This window comes from Dasypus novemcinctus, chromosome 16 (assembly GCF_030445035.2).
Source record: "Dasypus novemcinctus isolate mDasNov1 chromosome 16, mDasNov1.1.hap2, whole genome shotgun sequence".
NCBI classification, from domain to species: domain Eukaryota; kingdom Metazoa; phylum Chordata; class Mammalia; order Cingulata; family Dasypodidae; genus Dasypus; species Dasypus novemcinctus.
This window is the reverse complement of record NC_080688.1, coordinates 16,009,178-16,031,369: the sequence shown is the minus strand read 5'-3', so window position 1 is coordinate 16,031,369 and position 22,192 is coordinate 16,009,178. Positions and strand designations below refer to the sequence as shown.

Sequence of the window (22,192 nt, the reverse complement as noted above, 5' to 3'; positions counted from 1 at the left end):
AGGGAATATCTGAATGCTCATTTTGCTGGAGTGGGTCATACCATTGGGTAGAGACCCACATAATGAGAGTTAAGGTAGACCTACATCCTAGGGAGGACTAATGCCATCAAATAAAGGGAAGTGTATCTCTCAAGTGAAAGGGTGGCTCCCAGGGCATTAGGGCAGTTGAGCAAGTCAACCCTTCAATACTGTTGCAAGTATCGCTGAACATGGCTCCTCAAGAAATGAAGATTGACTGTCACTGTGGGGCCCAAGGTGAGGGGGACATAGATATTGAATAGATGGAACCAAAGTAAGTGTGAGGACAAAAGAAGTGTTTCACAAGAGTACACAAGGATGGATATAAAACATGTAATATTACACCAAAAACATATAGGGGATGACAGACTAATAATGTAAACCATAATGTAAAACATAGGATAACTAAAAAATTTAGAAAACTGTATAGTCTAAAGTATGAACCACAATGTAAACACAAATGTTACCCTGTTTGAAAGCTATTGTCTCAATATCTGTACATCAGTTTCAGTAAATATGATATGAATAAGTTAAAAGATTATTGCCATGCAAGGGAAAAGGTTTTATAATGGATATGTGGGACTACTGTATATTGTATAGATGAATTACTGTGATCTAAGGCTCTTGTGAAGAGTAGCTCAATAATTAGGAAAAAAGGAAAGAAAAAGATAGGATGTAGAATTTTTCCAAATCAATATGTATTCTATATCTAACCTTTAAACTCATCGCTATATTCCATTTTACTAGTAAGGGAACCTGACATTATATTGGGCTTCACTTTTCAGGAAGTTTTGGATCACAGAGTGGTTCAACAATGGCAGCGGAGGAATACTCGTATGGGATGTTATTGACAGGCAATATATGGTTAACAGGGAGTTATACAGGGCATGTGTCCAGGGTGCATGGAAATGTTTGGATATACTCATAGTGGAAACAATTAAAAACAACAGCTGGGGGGGTTACTGGGTTCCTGGCTGGGGTGGGGCGCTCCGTTGTGGTCCCTAGGAGAGCAGCAGCAGTCCGCCAGGTGCAACGGTAAGGACCAGGAAGAAATGAGGATCCATAACTGAGCCCCTGATACTAATGACTATGCTTGTGAGCCTATATACCTGAAATAAGAACAAGGTCTAGAGCAGCACTGTGCCTAAGAGTTCCCTCCTGACAGCCTCTGTGTTACTCAAATGTGGCCAGTCTCAAAGCCAAACTCAGCATGTAAATGCAATGCCTTCCCCCCAGCGTGGGACATGACACTCGGTGATGAGCCTCCCTGGCACCCAGGGATCACTACCAAGTACCAGCTGATGACATAACTAGAAAATGACCTTGAATTAAAGGTTCAGCGCAGACCAGCAGAATATCCCTGTCTACATATTATAACAGGAGTTAAAAATGCTGTTTGACCTAAAGTAAGGGGGAAATGGAAAGGACAAATGAGTTTATGTGGCTATGAGTCTCTAAAAAAGAGTCTGGAGGTTGTCAGAAGGATTGCCCTTATGCACACCTGAGCAGAGTCTCACAGACAGATAAAGTAGATACAACCCCAGGTATTGGTTCTTTTGAGGGCTAAAGAGACCCACAGGTTCTATGGTCATGGCAGATAGGGTTCACTGCCATGTCAGTAGGCCCTCCTTTGGAGCTGGTGTTTCTGCGTGATGGAGCTGGACTCAGATGTGATCTCTTTTCACAAGCCTTTCATGCTACTTTACTGGAATTGTACTTGGTGCTGGGGTTCATGATACATCTAGGGAATTAGAATCTCTGGACTGACAATTTGATAGCCAGGCCCTGAGCCTCAACAGACTTCAGCTCCTACACTCTGATTTATTGGACTTACCCTACTCAGCTAACATGGATTTGAAGAATGTCAACCACCACACCATGGAGCCTAGAGTGCCTACAACTGAAAGCAGGAGGATTGCATCCAGTATCCATGTGAAATCTAAACCCCCTCTTGACATAGATGTGGAATGGACACAACCAATCCAAGGCGCACAGGATGGAGGAATACAGTAAGGATTAGAGTGGACTTAATGATATCCTATTCATGAACTATTGTGGTTCATAACCAAGAAAATGTGGCATTGGTGTGGAAAAAGTGGCCATGGTGGCTGCTGGGTGCGGGTAATGGGAGGAAGAGATGAGATGTGGAAATGTGGAGGCATTTTCGGGACTCGGAGTTGTCCAGGGTGGTGCTACAGGGACAATTGCCAGACATTGTATGTCCTCCCATGGCCCACTGGATGGAACGTGGGAGAATGTGTGTTATGGTGTGGACCACAGGACAAGGGGTGCAGCAATGCCCAGAGATGTACTCACCGGATGCAATGGATGTGTCATGATGATGGGGGAGAGTGTTACTGTGGGGGGAGTGGTGGGTTGGGGACGATGGGGGTGAATGGGGACCTCATTTTTTTTAATGTAATATTTTTTATAAAATGAATAAATTGAGTAGAATTTGGGGAAAAAATAAAGTTTAGTATCTGCAAAAAAAAAAAAAAAGAAACAAATACCATTTACAATATTAAATTTAAAAATCAAATACCTAGGAATAAATTTAACTAAAGACATAAACAACTTATACACAGAAAACTACACAACACTGTTCAAAGAAATCAAAGAAGACCTAAAATAATGGAAGAATATTCCCTGTTCATGGATAGGAAGTCTAAATATTATTAAGATGTCTATCCTACCAAAACTGATCTACAGATTCAATGCAATCCCAATAAAAATGAATGTAGCATTTTTCAATAAACTAGAAAAACTAAATCTGAAATTTATTTGGAAAGGAAACAGACCCTGAATACCCAAAGATATATTGAAAAAGAAAAATGAAACTGGAGGAGTCACACTACCTGACTTCAATACATACTACAAAGCTACAGTAGTGAAAATGCCATGGTATTGGAACAAGTATAGACACACTGACCAATGGAAATGAATTGAGAGTTCTGATATAGATCCTCATATATACAGTCATCTGATATTCAACAATGCCACCAATCCTACTCAACTGGGAGAGAATGTCCTCTTCAACAAATTGTGCCTAGAGAATTGGATATCCATATGCAAAAAAAGAAAGAGGATTACCAACTCACACCTTATATAAAAATCAAGTCAAGATGGATAAAAGACAGAAATGTAAGAGCCAACACCATAAAGACGTTGTAAAATAATTTAGGGAAGCATCTACAGGAGCTTGTAATGGGAAATAGCTTCATGAACTACACACTCAAAGCATGAGCAGCAAAAGAACAAATAGATAAATGGGACTTCCTCAAAATTAAAATCCTTTGCACCTCAAAGGAGTCTGTCAAGAAAGTTTAAAGAGAGCCTACTCAATGGAGAAAATATTTGGTAACCATATATCTGATAGGAGACTTATTTCCTGCACATATAAAGAAATCCTATATCTCAAAAATAAAAAGACATACAAAAATAGATTTGAAACAGATGCTTCTCCAAAGAAGAAATACAAATGGCTAAAAAGCACATGAAAAATTCTCAAAATCACTAGTTTTTAGGGAAATGCAAATCAAAACTATGAGATACTGTCTTACTTCCATAAGACTGGAAGATATGAAAAAAAAACAGAAGACTACAAGGGTTGGAGAGAATGTGGAGGAATGGGAACACTCATTTGCAGCTGGAGGGAATGCAGAAGGATCCAGGCATTCTGGAGGACAGTTCAGCTGTTTCTCAAAATGCTAGCTATAGATTTGCCATATGATCGAGCAATTACACTGCTGGGTACATACCCAGAAGAAATGAAAATAAGGACACCAATGATATATGCACACCAATGTTCATAGCAGCATTAGTCACTATTGCCAAAAGTTGGAATCAACCCTAATGACCATCAACAGATGAGTGGATAAATAAAATGTGGAATATACATACAATGAAATACTACTCAGCTATAAGGAGGAATACAGTACAAGCACATGTGATAACATGGATGAATCTTGAGGACCTTATGTTGAGTGGAGCAAGCCAGACATTGAAGGACAAATACTACATGACCTCTCTGATAGGAAAAAGCAGACCAAGCTGTCTCAGATGGCTAGAGACTGGAAGATAGGCTTAAAGTAATTTGGGGGGAGGGAAAGGAAAGTTGTGAGCTGATGCCTACGTGGGTGAAGTCTATGAGAAGCTGGAGGTAAGTATTTGTACAGGGAAGGGATAAAATGGTGGTATAGGGATAGCTTTGGGTGGGGCTTTATGGACTTGACAGAGCCTAGGGTTGGGAGGATGGGTCAGATGGCCCAAGGAATTGGGGGATGGTTGGGGGGAGCAGTTGAATATGGAAGAATGTCAGGTATATGTTTGAAGCGATAATATTGAGAAAACTTTAGAACATGTAAGGAAGGATTATGTATTTAAGATGCTTGGTATGTATCTGGTACAGGGACAAGCTTCCAGGGAGTGTGTGAGTGCTCATTTTTTCCTAATGTGTTATATCATTGGGTGGAGACCCACACAATGTGTGTGAAGGTGCACCCACATCCTGGGGAGACCTGATGTTCCCTAATAGAGGGAATTGTGTTTCTAGAGAGAATCGGTGGATCCCAATTAGTTAGGGCAGTCTATTATGTCAAGGCCTCAGCAATGTTTCAGTATCTATAAATCTGGTCCCTCAAGTAGTAAAGATTGATTGTCATGGTGTGCCCTAAGGGGAGAGTTAGAGAGGTATAGCATGGATGGAAGTAGGTAACTTGGGGGCAATGGAAGTGTTGCAAAAGATCATGCAGTGATGGATATAGGACATGTTAACTTGCACCAAAAATATATAAAAGTCTATGAGCTAAAATGAAAACCATAATGTAAAACATAAGGAGCTAAAAATTTATAAATTTGTACAGTCTAAGATATAAACCATAGCATAAACCAAAATTGAACCATGTTTGATAGCTGGGTTTCAAAATTTGTACATCAGTTGCAGCAAATATAACATGAACATGTAAAAATATCATTGCTGGGGAAAGGGGGAAAGGGTTTGGATATATGGATTTCCCTATATTGTGTATGTGAATTACTGTGATCTAAAACTTTTTTGAAGTCAAAATAAAAAATTAGAAAAAAAGAAAGGATGTAGACACTAAGAAAGAAATAAAATGGCCTTTCCACTGTACATACAGGGCAAAACCTATTACCATGATGAAAGGCAAAATGTTTGAAACAAAGCTTTATAGTATTTTTCATTTTATTAATACACAATTTATTTTTAGTTTATTTTAGTATTTCTAAATTATGCATTCTTTTTACAAATTTTAACCCCATCACTATATTTCAATTTCCTGTTAATTGAATCTGGGAATATATCAGGCTTCATTGTTGAAGAAGTTTTGGACCACAGAGAGGTTCAACTATGGCAGGGGAGGAACACGGGTTTGGGGTGTTATTGATGGGGGGCACATGAGTTGGGGGAGATTCTCCAGGGCATGTATATAGGGGACATAAAAATATTCTGATATATGTTGAGTATTTTTATAGTAGTTTCAATTACAAATGTCAACTGAGGGAGTGCTGAGTTCCTACACAGGGAATGCTGTCACATACCCCAATGGAACAACAATAATCCCCCAAGTGCAATGGCAAAGACCAACAAGGAAGGATGGCCCAATAATGTGCCCTTGATACAGATGACTATGATTATGAGTTTGTGTGCCTGAAATATGAACTAGGCCTAGAGCTACAGGGTTCCTAAGAATTACCCCCTGAAAGCCTCCATGTTGCTCAAATGTGGCCACTCTCTAAGGCAAATTCAGCATGTAAATGCATTACCTTCCCCCAGCATAGGACATGACTCCTGGGGATGAGCCTCCCTAGCACCAAGGGATTACTAGCAATCACTAACTGATGACGCAACTAGAAAGAGACCTTGAATAAAAGGGTCAACTCAGACCAGCAGAATATCTCAGCCTACAAATTGGATCAAGTACTAAAAACTGCTTTTTGCCATGAATTAAAGGAAAAATGGCAAAGATAAATGAGTTTTATGGCTAAGAGTCTTCCAAAAAGGATCAGGAAGTCATCAGAGGGGTTATGTTTATGCACACTTGAGCTGGACCCCAGAGAGAGACAAAGTAGATACAACTCTAGGTGCTGGTTCTCCTGAAGGCTACAGAGCTCCACAGGGTATGCAGTCATGGCAGATGGATTTGGTGTTCTGTGCCATGTCAAAGGGCCCTACTTTGGAATTTGTGCTCCTGAGTGTGATGGAGATGGACTCAGATGTGATCTTCCTACATATGCCTCTTCTGTCAGTTTTACTGAGCCTGTGGCTGGTGCAACAGATGGTGCAAACCCCGGAGTCTTGAATCTCTGGACTGCCCATTTGCCAGCTTGGCCCTGAACCTCAGCAGTTATGACTCCTACTCTCTGGTTCATTGGTCTTATCCAGGTCAGCAACAGGAAGGTGAAGATGGTCGAACACCACACCAGGGAATCAAGAGTGCCAACAACTGAAAGCAGAGGAATTGCATCCATCATTCATGTGGAATCTAAGTCCCTTCTTGATCTAGAGGTGGAGTGAACATCACCACCCCAGGGTCCACAGAATGCAGTAATATAATATGGATTAGACTGGACTGATATTCTACTATAAGACTATTGTGACTAGTAATAAAAGAAATTTTAGCATTGAGGTGGAGAAAGTGACCACAGTAGTTGCTGACGTCAGAGAGAGGAAGAAGGGATGTGGTGTGGGGGCACTTTTGGGACTTTGAGTTGTTCTAAATGATATTACAGGGTCAGGTGCTGGACTTTATATATCCTGCCATAACCTACTGAATGTACTGTGGGAGAGTGTGAATTACAGGGTAGGCTATTATCTATGTGGTGCAGCAGTGCTCCAAAATGTGTTCACCGAGTGCAATGGGTGTGCCACAATGATGGAGGAGGTTGTTGGTGTGGGAGGAGTGGGGTGGGGAGGTGGGGGTTATATGAGAACCTCATATTTTTAATGTAACATTTTTTGTGATGTATATATCTTTAAAAAATACAATTTACAATAATGATGTGGTGGGGGTGGGAAGTGGGGTATATGGGGACCTCTTATGGTTTTTAATTTTTTAAATATTTTTAATGTAACATTCTTTGCATTCTATTGACTTTAATTTAAAAAGTGTAAAAAGAAAATGAAAAATATTATTTAGAAAATTTTTGTGCATTTTGCCTTTCATCCCTGCAATAGCTGTTGTCCTGTTTGTACAGTGGCCAGGCAATTCTTCCATTTCTTCCTCAATGTCTTACATCTTTTTTTATTATTTCTTCAAAGACGTTTAGGTCACATACAGAATATAGGGGACTCCCATATACCCAACATCCTTCCCTTTTTCCTCTTACACCGACAATGATCTTTTTACATGTGAATGTTACATTTGCTACAACACTTGTACAAATATTGAAACTTACTAACCATGGTCAGTAGTTTACATTATGGTTTACACTTTATAGATCATACACTTCTATAAATTTTGGTGAAATTTAATGTAACCTGTATCCATCATGCAATTGGCTTTCTACTCTAATTGGACACAAGGGTATTAATGACTCCCTTTCCAATAATCGAGAGGCTGCTGACAGTCCATGGCATGAGTTGACAATTGAGATACACAAAATATCATCACTGGATTCCCCCACTTCCATGCTTATAAGAAGCAAGGAACTGGGTGAGAGTGTTTTCAACACTTTAGCAGAGTTTGTGGAGCCAAAAGTTATAATGATGTTGACTGGTTCCTCCTAGATATTCTGGATACTGTTATAAAAGAAAGAGATGAGTTAAAGTCTTCAAATTTAAAACTTAGCCATTGCGTGAATGATGCAAACGTTTCTATGTGTACACTGAAATAAAATCTTGTCTCCAGTACTGCCATGCCCTATGATTAAAGTCAATGGGAAATTGCCACAACCCAATCCAAGGAAGACTAACAATGGCCCAGAATCTTCAGGAATAGAAGTTTGGTTCACCCCACCAGGCAAAGAACCATGGCCAGATGAAGTAATTCCTGAGGATAAAAGAAACATAGAATGGGTAGTGGAAGAAGGTAGTGATAAATATGAACTTCAACCACATGACCAGTTGCAGAAATGAGGTATGTAAAGGTCATGAATCTTTCTTCCTTGTTTCATTATGATTATGATTGTATATGAACACAAAATGAATTTCTTTGTCTTTTTCCCCAACCTTTCTCTTATCATATAACAAGTTGTATCAGTTTCATGTCATAAGATTTGAGGATGTCAAGTTTAAGAGTGAATATTATCCAAGAACTTGTACCCATTTTATCTCTTCTTTGTGTTCATACTTACCGCCAGCTCATCATAAATTCCCCATTCTGTATGGAATGAATGCATTTCCAGTTGTACACAGAGGATCTGAACATTGTTAGACAGAAATATATATATACAAATGGCTGTTATTGTTTTTACTTAGAGACCAAGTATGGTTTAAGGTAATGTGTACGGTTGTGGAGTTGGCAAGGGGTGGACTGTGTTGTTCATGCTAATGTGTCAGCTGGGCCAGGTAATTGTGCCCAGTTGTTTTGTCAAGCAAGCACTGGGCTAACTGTAATACAAGGACATTTATGGACTTTAGTCAGCACTAAATTTACTGCATATATAGCTGATTACTATTACAACAATCAGGGAGATTGTCATAAGCAATGAATGATGCTTTATCCAATCAGTTGAATGCTTTAAAAGGGGAATTGATTCAAGCATTAAGTGAGAATTTACCAGATCATCTTTGAACATCCAATGTCTTAATTCATCAAGGACCTTCATTGGACTTTCATTGTAACCCTTGATTGCAGCCTGCCTGAAGAATCTGGACTTGTGCATCACCACAGTCATGTGAAAGATAAAATCTTTTACTATTGAGAGATATCTCTTGTTGATTCTATTTCCCTAGAGAACCCTGACTAATACCTCCCAATGAATGTCAGTAGGCTCAAGAGAGGGAAATTTAAGTCCCTCCACTTTTACCCCCAAGATTGTGAGGGAGCTGCCAGATTACTTGGTCCCCTTTGAGAGGTGGCTCACAAAGGATTGAGCTGCTCTGCTGTCCACCAAAAATGTGATTTCTTTCTGATATAGGTCCACCATTAGATTTACAAAAGTCACCAGATGAGGTCTTGATATTAGGAGGCTCTGAACCAACTCGTCCTCAGAATTCATCAGGGGTATAACCTCAACTTCTCTCTTTAAACATGGGCACTCTTTTTTTTTTTTTTTTTTGCATTTAAAAAATTTTATTGAAATATATCACTCATACATAAATGTACATAAACAATAAGTGTATAATAGTTGTGAACTTACAAAACAAACATATATAACATCAAACAAAGATATATAACATCTCATCCTACCACCAATAACTTGCATTGTTTTTAAACCTTTTTAACTAATGATTAAAGGGCATTGTCAAAATACTACTAAACAAAGTATTTTTCCCTAACCAATCCGATTATTATCTTTATATCATTTATATATGAACATACATAAACAATTAAGTGTATAGTAAAAGTTGTGAACTTACAAAGCAAACATGCATAACATCATACAGGGGTCCCATACATCAACCCTCTGCCAACACCTTGCATTGTCATGAGATGTTTGTTACAAACTATGAAAGAACACTGTCAAAATCTTGCTGCTAATCATAGTCTTTATCTTATATTTGGCACGTTTCAGGCACTCTCTTTTAAAATAACTAGGTTTCAACAGTGATATTGGAGTCCTGCACTCTCTTAGCCCCTTTATCCAAGCTAGCCCAGCCTGCTCCCGTATTTGGTCTGGTGTCTGCCTGCCCCCCTGCCCCCTCCCTGTCTTGTCTGTAATCTTTTCTTGACATATGGTCAATCGTGCTCATCATTATCTTAGCTTTTTGCTTCTGCTTTTCTTCCTCCCTTCTCATGAACCCTTTCTGAGACTTCCTCATTAACCCTTCTAGTGGTTTATCCATCCATCAATCCATTTTCTGGATCTTTTTCAAAATGTCAGGCCAAGACCCTTTATGTAGTTGACCTTTAGCATTCCCTGGGCAACAGGTCATCAGAGTCCATTTCTGAATATTTCCTCGCCTGGTCTCTCAACCTTTGCTGGTAAGCAGGGGCAGTCTTATCTTTTTCTTGAATCACCTCAAAGGCCTTATTTACATTTTGAGATTTAGGCATGGCAAATTTGATCCCTTGTATGATGAGGTCTCTAAGATCTTTCATTTGTGCTCTATCCCCCAATTATTTTTTTTCTTTTTTTAACAAATCAATTTTATTTATACATATTAATAAAGCTTACAATTCACACAAAGTATAAAAACAGTGGAATTTGGTATGATCAAATAGTTGTGCATTCATCACTTCAATCATTATTGGAGTATTTCTATTATTTCAGTAATAATAAAAAATAAACAGGAAAATTCCTCACCTCTCAACCTCTCTATGATTCCCCTGCTGTACATAGTTGCTATTTCTGGCTACTCTTGCAAAATTATTTATTAGTTCATTAAGTTGTTTTTTTGAGATGTATTCACATACACTATGATCTATCCAAAGTGTATAATCAATGGCTTTTATTATAATCATAATGTTGTACATACAGTTTTTAGCACAATTTCTCAGCCTTTTCCATGCACCATTCTCTGGATGCTGTATAATGCTCCTTTGGCCTCCTGAGCTCCAGAACAGTTGTTACAGACAGTTTCTGACTCTTCACTAGCTCTTTTGGAAGAGAAGTAAGTCCTGAATCTCCCTGCTCTGCCATCTTCCTGGAAATACCCTTGCTAGTGTAAATATCTTTGGTATATATGGAAGAAGATAACCTAGTACACATCTTCCTGACCACACAAGGAGAAAAGTTTTATATATTTTCCCGCATGGAAAATAAGCAATCCAATATGATCTAAAGTTAGGTTAAGATTAGATCCAGAAAACCACCTTGAATGTCTCTCTATTTGTATTTTTTTACCCTTTAAGGAGGTCATATAAGCATCAGCACATTGCCATTTTACAAGAGTCCATTAGTCTGAGAAAGAAGAAATCATTCCTATTTAAATGATGTAACAATTCATGTATATTACTCCCAATTAAGTATGTTGAGTTTCCATTTTATTTTATTTTTTTATTGATTTTGTAAAAATATTACATTAAAAAAACAATATGAGGTCCCATTCAACCCCACCACCCTCACCCCACCACTCCCCCCCCCCCCAGCAACACTCACTCCCATCATCATGATACATCCATTGCATTTGGTAAGTACCTCTCTGGGCATCTCTGCACCTCATGGTCAATGGTCCACATCATGGCCCATACTCTGCCACATTCCATCCAGTGGGCCCTGGGAGGATTTACAATGTCCGGTGATTGCCCCTGCAGCACCATCCAGGGCAACTCTAAGTCCCAAAGGCGCCTCCGCATCTCATCGCTTCCTGCCATTCCCCATACCCATATCAGCCACCATGTCCACTTTTCCCACTCCACTTCAATGCCACCTTTTCTCTGTGGACCTTGGATTGGTTATGTCCGTGGCATCTCTATGTCAAGAGGAGGCTCAGATTCCACATGGATACTGGATGTAATCCTCCTGCTTTCAGTTGTAGGCAGTCTAGGCTCCATGGTGTGGTGGTTGTCCTTCTTCAACTCCATCTTAGCTGAGTGAGGTGAGTCCAATAAATCAGATTGTAGGAGCTGAAGTCTATTGAGGCTCAGAGCCTGGCTATCATATTATCAGTCCAGAGATTCAAATCCCCTAAATATATCTTAAACCCCAACACCAACTACAATTCCAGTAAAGTAGCATGAAAGTCTTATGAAAAGAGAATCCATCTGAGTCCAGTTTCATCACGCAGAAACACCAGCTCCAAAGGAGGGCCATCTGACATGGCAGTGAACCCCATCTGCCATGGCCATAGAGCCCGTGGGTCTCTCTAGCCCTCAAAGGAACCAATACCTGGGATTGTATCTACTTTATCTGTCTCTTAGATTCTGCTCAGTTGTGCATAAGGTTAATCCTTCTGACTGCCTCCAGACTTTTTTTTGGAGACTCGTAGACATATAAACTCATTTCTCCTTTCCATTTCCCCCTTACATTAGGTCAAACAGCATTTCAAAGTCATGTTATTATATGTAGACAGGGATATTCTGCTAGATCCGCATTGAACCTTCAATTCAAGGTCATTTTCCAGTTGCATCATCAGTTGGTACTTGATAGTGATCCCTCGGTGCCAGGGAGGCTCATCCCCGGGTGTCATGTCCCACGCTGGGGGGAAGGCATTGCATTTACATGCTGAGTTTGGCTTCGAGACTGGCCACATTTGAGTAACATAAAGGCTGTCAGGAGGAAATTCTCAGGCACAGTGCTGCTCTAGGCCTTGTTCTTATTTCAGGCATATAGGCTCACAAGCATAGTCATTAATATCATGCTCTCACCGTTGGACCTCATTCCTTCCTGGTCCTTACCGTTGCACCTGGGGGACTGCCGCTGCTCCCCTAGTGACCACGACAGAGCACCCCCAGCCAGGAACCCAGCACCCCCCCAGCTGTAGTTTTTAATTGTTGCCACTATGAGTATATCCAAATATTACCATGCACCCTGAACATATGCCCTGTATAGCTCCCTGTCAGCCATATATCACCTGTCAATAGTATCCTATACCAGTATTCCTCCACTGCCATTTTTTAACCACTCTGTGTTCCAAAACTTCCTGAAAATTGAAGCCCAATATAATGTCAGGATCCCTTACTAGTAAAATGGCATAGAGCAATGGGTTTAAAGGTTAGATATAGAATACTTGTTGACTTGGAAAAATTCTACATCTTAACTTTTTCTTTTCTTTTTTTCCCCCTAATTATTGAACTTCTCTTCACAAGAGCCCTAGACCACAGTAATTCATATATACAATATGCAGTACTCCCACACATCCACCATAAAACCTTTTCCCTTCCACAGGGATATTCTTATACCTTATTCATATCATATTTACTTACAGTGATGTAGAGACTCTGTGACAATAGCTTTCAAACAAGATGACATCTGTGCTTACATTGTGGTCCATACTTTAGGATATACAGTTTTCTAAATTTTTAGTTATCCTATGTTTTACATTATGGTTTACATTATTAGTCTGTCGTCCCCTATATGTTTATAGTGTAATAGTACATGTTTTGTATCCATCCTTGTGTACTCTCATGAAAGTCCTTTCTTATCCCACATTTATTTTGGTTCCACACATTTAACATCCATTTTCCCATCCCCTTGGTGCCCACAGTGACAGCCAACCTCCGTTTCCCGAGGAGCCACGTCCAGAGATACTTGCAACAGTGTTCAGGGCCTAACTTGCTCAACTGCCCCAATGCCCTGGGAGCCACCCTTTCTCTCAAGAGATACAGTTCCCTCTATTTGATGGCATTACTCCTCCCCAGGATGTGGGTCCACCTCCACTCTCACTACTTGGGTCTCTATCAAATGGTACCACCCACTCTGGCAAAATGAGCATTCAGACATTCCCCAGGAGCCTGTCCCGCATCAGACCATCCCCTCCGAGCATCCTAAACAGGTAACCCTCTTAATTATATTTTGATACGATTTTCTCAGCATTTTACTCTCAACCAACACCTGACACTCTCCTATGTTCGTATGCTACCCCTCCCTCCCCCCACTTTTTGGGCAAGATTACCCATCTGCCCGTCCCCAGCCCCCCTCAAACCCGCAAAGCCCCCGCCCAAAGACAGCCCCTTGCCCCCATTTTATCTCTTCTTTGTGCTCATACTTACCGCCAGCTCATCATAAATTCCACCCCTGCAGACGTCAGCTCAAATCCTTCCTCCACCCCCCGATTTCCTGTAAGCCTATCTTCCAGTCTCTAGCTCTCTGAGGCAGCTTGCTTATTTCATATCATTGAGGTCATGTAGTGTTTGTCCTTCAATGCCCGGGTTGCTTCACTCAACATAAGGTTCTCAAGATTCATCCATGTTATCACGTGTGTTTGTAGGGTATTGGTTCTTACAGCCGAGTAGTATTCCATTGTGTGTATATACCACATTTTGTTGATCCACTCATCTGTTGATGGGCATTTGGGTTGATTCCAACTTTTGGCGATAGTGAACAATGCTGCTGTGAACATTGGTGTACATATATCGGTTTGTGTCCTTGTTTTCAGTTCTGCTGGGTATATACCCAGCAGTGGTATTGCTGGGTCATATGGCAAATCTATGGTTAGTTTTTTGAGAAACCGTCAAACTGTCCTCCAGAATGGTTGGATCCTTTTGCATTCCCACCAGCAGTGGATGAGTATTCCCTTTTCTTCACATCCTCTCCAGCATTTGTATTCTTCTGTTTTTTTCATAGCTGCCAATCTTACGGGAGTAAGATGGTATCTCATTGTAGTTTTGATTTGCATTTCCCTGATAGCTAGAGATTTGGAGCATTTTTTTCATGTGCTTTTTAGCCATTTGTATTTCTTCTTTGGAGAAGAGTCTGTTCAAATCTTTTTCCCATTTTTTAAATGGGTTGTTTATCTTTTTATTTTCAAGATATAGGACTTCTTTATATATGCAAGTTATAAGTTTCTTATCAGATATATGGTTGCCAAATATTTTCTCCCACTGTGTGGGCTCCCTTTTTACTTTCTTGACAACTCCTTTGAGGTGCAGAAGGCTTTAATTTTGAGGAAGTCCCATTTATCTATCAGTTCTTTTGCTGCTCGTGCTTTTGGTGTGATATTCATGAAGCCATTTCCTATTACAAGGTCCTGTAGATGTTTCCCTACACTACTTTCCAAGGTTTTTATGGTCTTGGCTCTTATATTTAGGTCTTTGATCCATCTTCAGTTGATCTTTGTATAAGGTGTGAGATCGTAATCCTCTTTCATTCTTCTACATATGGCTATCCAGTTCTCCAGGCACCATTTGTTGAATAGGCCACTCTCTCCAAGTTGAGAGGGTTTTCTATCCCCCAATTATTATTGTTCCAGTTAGGGTCTACATTAGAGAACTTCTGCTCTGCTGCCATTACCCCTTGTCCGGGTAGGTGCTGCTTTTCTTATTCCTTTGTAGCCGCCCTCCTTACCATTCTCCTTTCTTCTCTCATAAAGAGGATACTCAATATAGACATAAGTTCAGACCACATATACAGACTTGGGCCCAGGAATTAATCCACTTACTCAGCTAGCCCCACTGGGTCTTCCATGAATGACTTCATCTCCTTTTTAACGTTTTTTACTTCAATACTTGTCAGTGGGTCATTTATATAATTGATCTCTCCTGGCCCAATTGGTACTTCTCTCAAGGAGTAAAGAAGCTCAATGGGGGTATGTTCCCTCACTCTCTTTTCTTTGGAGGCCTTGGAGAAGGGAAAGTTCTATATATTCTTCCTACATTGTTCCAATTCCTTCCTTAACTGCTGGTGGGTCATAACCAGTGGGGCAGTGGGTATGGATTGGCTCCCTGGGTGCTTGGGTGGGTCCTATTGTACCTTCCAAATCTGCCAGTTCCTGCCCTGGGAGGAGAAGAGAAACATAGGGAGGAGGAAGGCTCAATAGAGGGTACCAGGGTTTAGCTTTTACAGATTTAGTTTCTGAGTCTGGAGTCCTGGCTTTCAAGGGCTAGAAAATGGTCTCTTTTCCCTTTAACGAGTACATGGCATAGTCAGACTTCTCCTTGTAAAAGGGTTTCTTTTCATTAACAAAGTACAAGGTCAGCACAGAGCCTATCTTCATCCACCCCATTTCTTGGCCAAAATACATTGGGCAGTAAAATGCTTTCTTTGGCCCAAATGTAACAGCAATATTTAATCATTTTCTTTTTGTCCTTTCCCTTAGTCAAATCATTATCAGTCCAATGTTTCAACATCCTCCCTAATGGACTATCCAAAGGAATGTCCCTGGGAGACCCAACAGATACCATCTTTCCTCTTTTCCCTGCTGGCTGGCTGTCCCTATTCCCCATTCTGTGTCTTGTCTGGGTTTCTTACTTTCAGATCCTTTTGCTTCATCCATCTCCAGCCCTTTCCCTTGTAGGAGAAGGGAAGCATGAATCAGGACTCCACACTTGCTTCATGTAGTGTGTCGTGCATCTCATACACATACAAACTCAGACTCATCAGAATTTCTGACCACTAACGCAATACTTAATAGTCCTTTTTCTTATCTTGGCCCATGCACAGAGTTTCCTGGTCAGTGAAAGGCAGGTTTTTCTCTTCACCTTTTCTTGTCCACAATCAGGAGATCTAAGCATCTGGTCTCAGGTCTTTCCAGCTGTCAGAGGCAGTCCCCCAATGGGAGAGCCCAAGAGTGCTCAATCAGCAGTGTGTGCCTTCCCCTCATCCACACTGGGGGTCCCCTCTAAAGCTTTGTATCCTGAACAAGCCCTGAAACATGTTAGAAAGAAAGCTGTACCTGAAAGAGAATAAACATTCACCTGATTGTGGAGAAAAAAATTATTTGCAATCTTGCAAGAATGGGTGTACAGCCAAAGCACAGTGGCTGCCTGGTGTGCCAAACAGCAAAACACAGCAAAATTTATTCCCTAAGCCTAGCTTGCAGATCCCTCCCACTTTCCCATTGACTGGGTACTCCAGAGATTACAGCCTATCCAAGAGATCTCACTAACCCACATGAGTCCCACTCCCCACATTCTGGAGACCCTGGCCTTTCCTCCTCCAAAGGATAGGTGTCAATCTTAGGCTTAATTTAGAGACATTTTCCCCCTCCCCCTTCCTAATAGCAGAGCTGGTTTGAGTTAGTTTTAAACTTGGCTGAGATAATAGACTACTAGTCTGCTCTGGGGGCTTTCCATGTCATTTTTACGTGAAAGCTAAACTAACCCTTTCCTTACAGTACTGATATGGGGGATGACTCCATATCACACAAGGATGGGAACTGGGTGAGTTTGTAAATGTGTGTTTAGAGGTCATTCACCACTGATCCTTTCCCCATCCTCCACCTTCACCTTCATGCACCCTTTCTTTTCTTTCTTACCCACCTTCTGTTTAACCTCAAGAGACTTCCCTCTAGACAGCAACTATTCTCGTAAGATATCAGCTGGCAGTACTTCAAGAGTGACCCCTATCAGGAATTATTCTGTGGGAAATGGATGCTCCTCAAGAGCCAAAAAATGTAGTGAGATTTTAGGCAGCATAGTCCCTGGGGAAATTATGTTGGTCAGCGGACCCATGTTTTCTCCGTGCTGTCCAAACTCACTACCACTATTAAGCTGTGTCTGTGGCTTCCTTCTCTCTGACCAAAGGTCAGAAACTCACCTCCTGCTTCAGGGTCCTGAATCTGGTACATGGGATTCTATTCCAAGCTAAGTCAAGAGATCATATCCCAAGTCTGTACCCTGTATGGTCTGGTCTGTCTTGATACTAGGCATTCATTAACAAGTTCTAGAAAGAGACAAAAGGGGAAAAGGGTCTCCAAGATCCCAATCACACCCAAGAGCTCAAGGAAACCCCACAGCTGGCTGAGTTTCACAGGTCATCTTAGAGTGTGTTTCTTGAGGTTTGGGCTTTATGGGTTTCTTGGGCGGCGGTCTTGGAGTTTAAATTTAGGTCCTGTGAAAGGGAACTTATAGTGGGCTACACTCTGAAGGGTAGGTTATCCTGAGGTAAGCCATGATGGCTTGATAGCTGCAAAAAGACAGGCCAGACTTGGCACACAAAAGACCTTCTCAGAAGGAATGCCAAGGATGGAGTGATCATCCTGGGGGCTTTCAGGAATATTCTGGAGAAACGCCTGATGGGATGTTGTAATGTATATTCCAGTGGTGGAAAGATGGAGGATTCATCTTCCAACTAATCATTGTGGTCAATATGAAACATGCCACCCAGCTGTCCCACAAGGAAGCTTCACTGCCCAACCCTGAGCAATGTGGCTATGGCTGGGGTTTCCCAGGTGGGTGTCATCAAGGTTCATACATCTCAGCATTCCAGCTTCCCAGAGCCCCTAACCAGTGGCTTTGTGAGATGGTGGTAGCCAAGAGCATGACCATCTACACCCAACACAGGACTCCTTTATCATGTAGTCTTTGCTCCATGACTCTCTATAGAATAAATGCAGCTTTTTTCAGGTCAGCATAGTAGTCTGATGATTCCCCTTGCCCCATTTCTGCTTTCTCTCCTCAGGATTTACTCCCCCAATAAGATTTTTGCATTCCTAATGATAGGATGACTTTCTGCTTTGCTCCATGGACATCCCAGCTGAAGATTTTAGAAGAGACCCAAAATTCATATATAAGAAGAATTTCTTCTGGTTGCTTCTGCCAAGATTTTTCCAGTTTCTTTAAATGAATAAAAACATTAAAATATCAATCAAAGATGATACAGAGCTGAGAGCCCTGTGTCACTGCTCATGAAGATGTATAAGATGGAAAGTCCTTACAGAGGACTAACTAGTAGAAAAGTCTCAGATTCTAGCAATGCATTTTTGAACACAAGAAAAAAAAACCTTGCTCCCCTTCTGGTTCTGTGAAACATCTAAGCATAAACTGATGTCAAGTGTGGCAGGGGTAGGGGGTGGGCATATGGGAATCCTCTATATTTTTTATGCAACATGTATGTAATCTGAAGTACTTTTTAAAAAAATAAATATAAAAAATAAACCCATTTCACTGGAAAAGGACTCATGCATCCTTTATTAAGTAGATGTAGAAAAAGCCATGGGAAATATTAATCAATAGATTATTTAGCATAAAAACTTAGTAATAGTATTGATGCTTTCACATAAATTCCATAGCTTTTACTCTTGACACAAGGTATAACTTTACTAATATGATTTTATTGACATTTGCTTTAAGTAGATGAGAATTGATAAAAAAAAAACATGAGTATATTTTATTCTCTTTAAAAAAGGTCTAACATTTTAAAGAATTTCCTCTCATACTTAGCATCCCTTCACTACCAAATAGTGTTAATTTTGCTCATGTGGTATTCTAAATGCATTTTTTCTTTTCTACATGACTTTCAGATTCCAGAGACCTGGATGTAACTAGGTGACAAACAATAATTGCCAAATCAATTTCTATAGTCCTACCTAGGCAGTGGAAAGATGGGAGAAAAATTCAGACCAATAAGCCAAGTATCCCAGATGGAAGCCATAAAGAGACAAGAGACAGAATATTTCTCATCCTGGGTATTTCATCTGGCCCTGGGTAACCACTGCCTAGACTTTTAAATTTCAGGTCACATGGGACCAAAAAATAATTACATTTCAACAGCAGTGTTTTTTTCAAGATGCTTAAATTTCCTTTGAAGATTGGAAAATTAATTATTGCATTTTGGCATAAACTTTCATGTACTTTACCTGTACTGTATCCCCAACATCAAGTCATGATTCCAAAGGCAAGGTTACTTTCTTCCAGCGTGCTTCACAGATGAGTATTTCTTTTTTTCTTTCTCTTTATTTTTTTCAAATGTTACATTAAAAAAATATATGAAGTCACCATACACACCCCACCCCTACATCACCCCACTCCTCACACATCAACATTCTCTTTCATCATCATGGGACATTCATTGCATTTGGTGAATACATTTTGGAGCACTGCTACACCACATGGATAATGATTTATGTTGTAGTTTACATTGTCCCCTAGTCGATCCAGTGGGCCATGGCAGAAGATACAATGTCCAGCATCTGTCCCTGCAATATCATTCAGGACAACACCAAGTCCAAAAATGCCCCCAAATCACACATCTACTTCCCTCTCTCTGCCCTCAGCAACTCCTGTGGCCACTGTCTCCACAACAGTGATACAGGTTCCTCCATTGCTAAAGTCACAATTATTCTTTAGTAGAATACCAATAAATCCACTCTAATCCATATTTTATTCCTCCATCCTGAGGACCCATGGATGGCAATGTCCACTCCACCTCTAAATTGAGAGGGGGCTTAGAAACCACATGGCTGATGGATGGGATTCTCCTCCTTGCAGGTGTAGACTCTTGGTTCCCTGGTGTAATGGAGCATCCTCAACTCTCTGTAAGTTGACCTGTGTAAGTCCAGTGAACCGGAAAGTAGGTGTTGCAACTCTGCTGAGGTTCACAACTGAGGTGGCACATGGACAGTTCACAGATTCAATTTTCCTGAGCATACACCAACCCCAGTGCCAACCACAGGTTCAGTAAAGTGACAGAAGAGGCATGCATAGAAAGGTCACATTTGAATCCAACTCCATCACACTCAGGAACACAAATTCCAAAGTAGGGCACTGGAGTAAGGCACTTAACTCCAGAGCCATCTGCCATGACCATAGAACCTGTGTGGTTCTGTAGCCCTCAGGAGCACCACTACCTGAGGTTGTAGCTACTTTGGCTGTCTCTGAGATCTTGCTGAGATGTGCATAAGCACAAACCCTCTGATGACCTCCTGACATTTTTTGAAGTCTCTTAGCCATATAAACTCATTTGTCTTTAGCATTTCATCTTTTATCAAGGTCTTTTTCCAGTTGCATCACCAGCTGGTGCTTGAATGTAATCCCTCAGCACCAGGGAAACTCTTCCCTTGGAGTCATGTTCCATGCTGGGGGGATGGCAATGCATTTACATGTTGAGTTTGGCTTAGAGAGTGGTCATATTTGAGCAACATGCAGACTCTGAAGATGTAACTCTTAGGCACCCTGCAGCTTTAAGCCTAGTTGAAATTTCAAGCACACAGGCTCATAAGCATAGTCATCAGTATCAAGGACCTTTTATTGGATCATCCTTTTTCACTTGTCTTTGCCCTTGAACTTGGGAGTTTTTGCTGTTCCACTGGGGAGTGCAACAGAGTTACCCAGAATGGGAACTCAGCACTCCCTCAGTTGTTGTGTGAAACTCTACCCACTAACTCATACCTAAAGAACATCCAAATGTATCTATATACCTTATATGCATGCCATGGAGAACTCCCTCCCATCCATATGTCCCCCATCAATGACACCCCATGTCAGTGCTCCTTCCATGCCATAGTTGATCCCCAATGTGATCCAAAACATCTTAAAAAATGAAGCCTAATATTGTTGTGGGAAACTGGCTTACGTATTTGTTGCTTCCTGTTATTGTAGATGACGTTGCAACTGCTTCCTGTTATTGTAAATGTTACATTATCATAGATGTTGCAGTTACTTCCTGTTATTGTAAATGTTGCAGTTGCTTCCTTCTATTGTAAAAGATGTTGCAAGTTGCTTCCTGCTATTGTAGAATATGTTATATGTTGCTTCCTGCTATTGTAGATGTTGCAAATTGCTTCCTATACTAAACAGCTGCTTGTTAGTTTTCAAATAAATACGATGTGGAAACTAGGGTTGAGGCTCTAAGTTTCAAAAGCCATGAAGCCCCCTGGTCCCATCTTTGTTTCCTCTCTTGTGTCTTTCTTTCTGTCCTGTTATTTCTTCAGTTCTGCTTTGCCTTCCCTTCATGCAGACCTATTGCTGAGCTGGTCTCAGCATAATATATTGCCAAATTCAATTAATAGGAAAATGAAATCGTAATGATAGGTTTAAAGATTATAAATATAATACATAATAATTTAGGGAAACTAAAATAGAGTAAAAAATAAAATGGGGTATTAAGAAATGAATAATATCACAAAAAATTTATTTGCCACTTTGCCTTTCATCACTGTAATAGGTGTTGTCTTGTATTACAGTGACTAGGCAATCTTTTCCTTTTTTTCCTCAGTGTCTACATCCTTTTTTTTAATGTCCCCAAAAAAGTCTAACTCACAGTAAAGTCACATATAGAATCTAGGGGACTCCCATGTATCCAACATCCAACTTTCCCCCCCATTCCCTGCACTTACCTTTTACATGTGGATGTTGTATTTGCTACAGCAGATGTACAGATTTTTTTAAAGATTTATTTTTTATTTATTTCTCTCCCTTCCCCCCCCTCCCCAGTTGTCTGCTCTCTGTGTCCATACACTGTGTGTTCTTCTGTGACCACTTCTATCCTTATCAGTGGCACCAAGGATCATGTTTCTTTTTGTTGTGTCATCTTGTTGTGTCAGCTCTCTATGTGTGTGGCACTATTCTTGGGAAGCTGTACTTTCTTTCAAGCTGGGCAGCTCTCCTTACAAGGTGCACTCCTTGTGTGTGGGGCTCCCCTACACAGGGGGCATCCCTGCATGGCAGGGGACTCCTTGTGTGCATCAGCACTGCACATGGGCCAGCTCCACGTGGGTCAAGGAGGCCCAGGG

The 22,192-nt window shown here is 40.7% G+C and overlaps 1 pseudogene; it reads left to right on the top strand.

The window, feature by feature from the left end:
• Positions 1–209: 209 nt before the first annotated feature.
• Positions 210–22,192, top strand: part of LOC101423937 (TGF-beta-activated kinase 1 and MAP3K7-binding protein 2-like) — a 146,055-nt pseudogene continuing 124,072 nt past the window's right edge.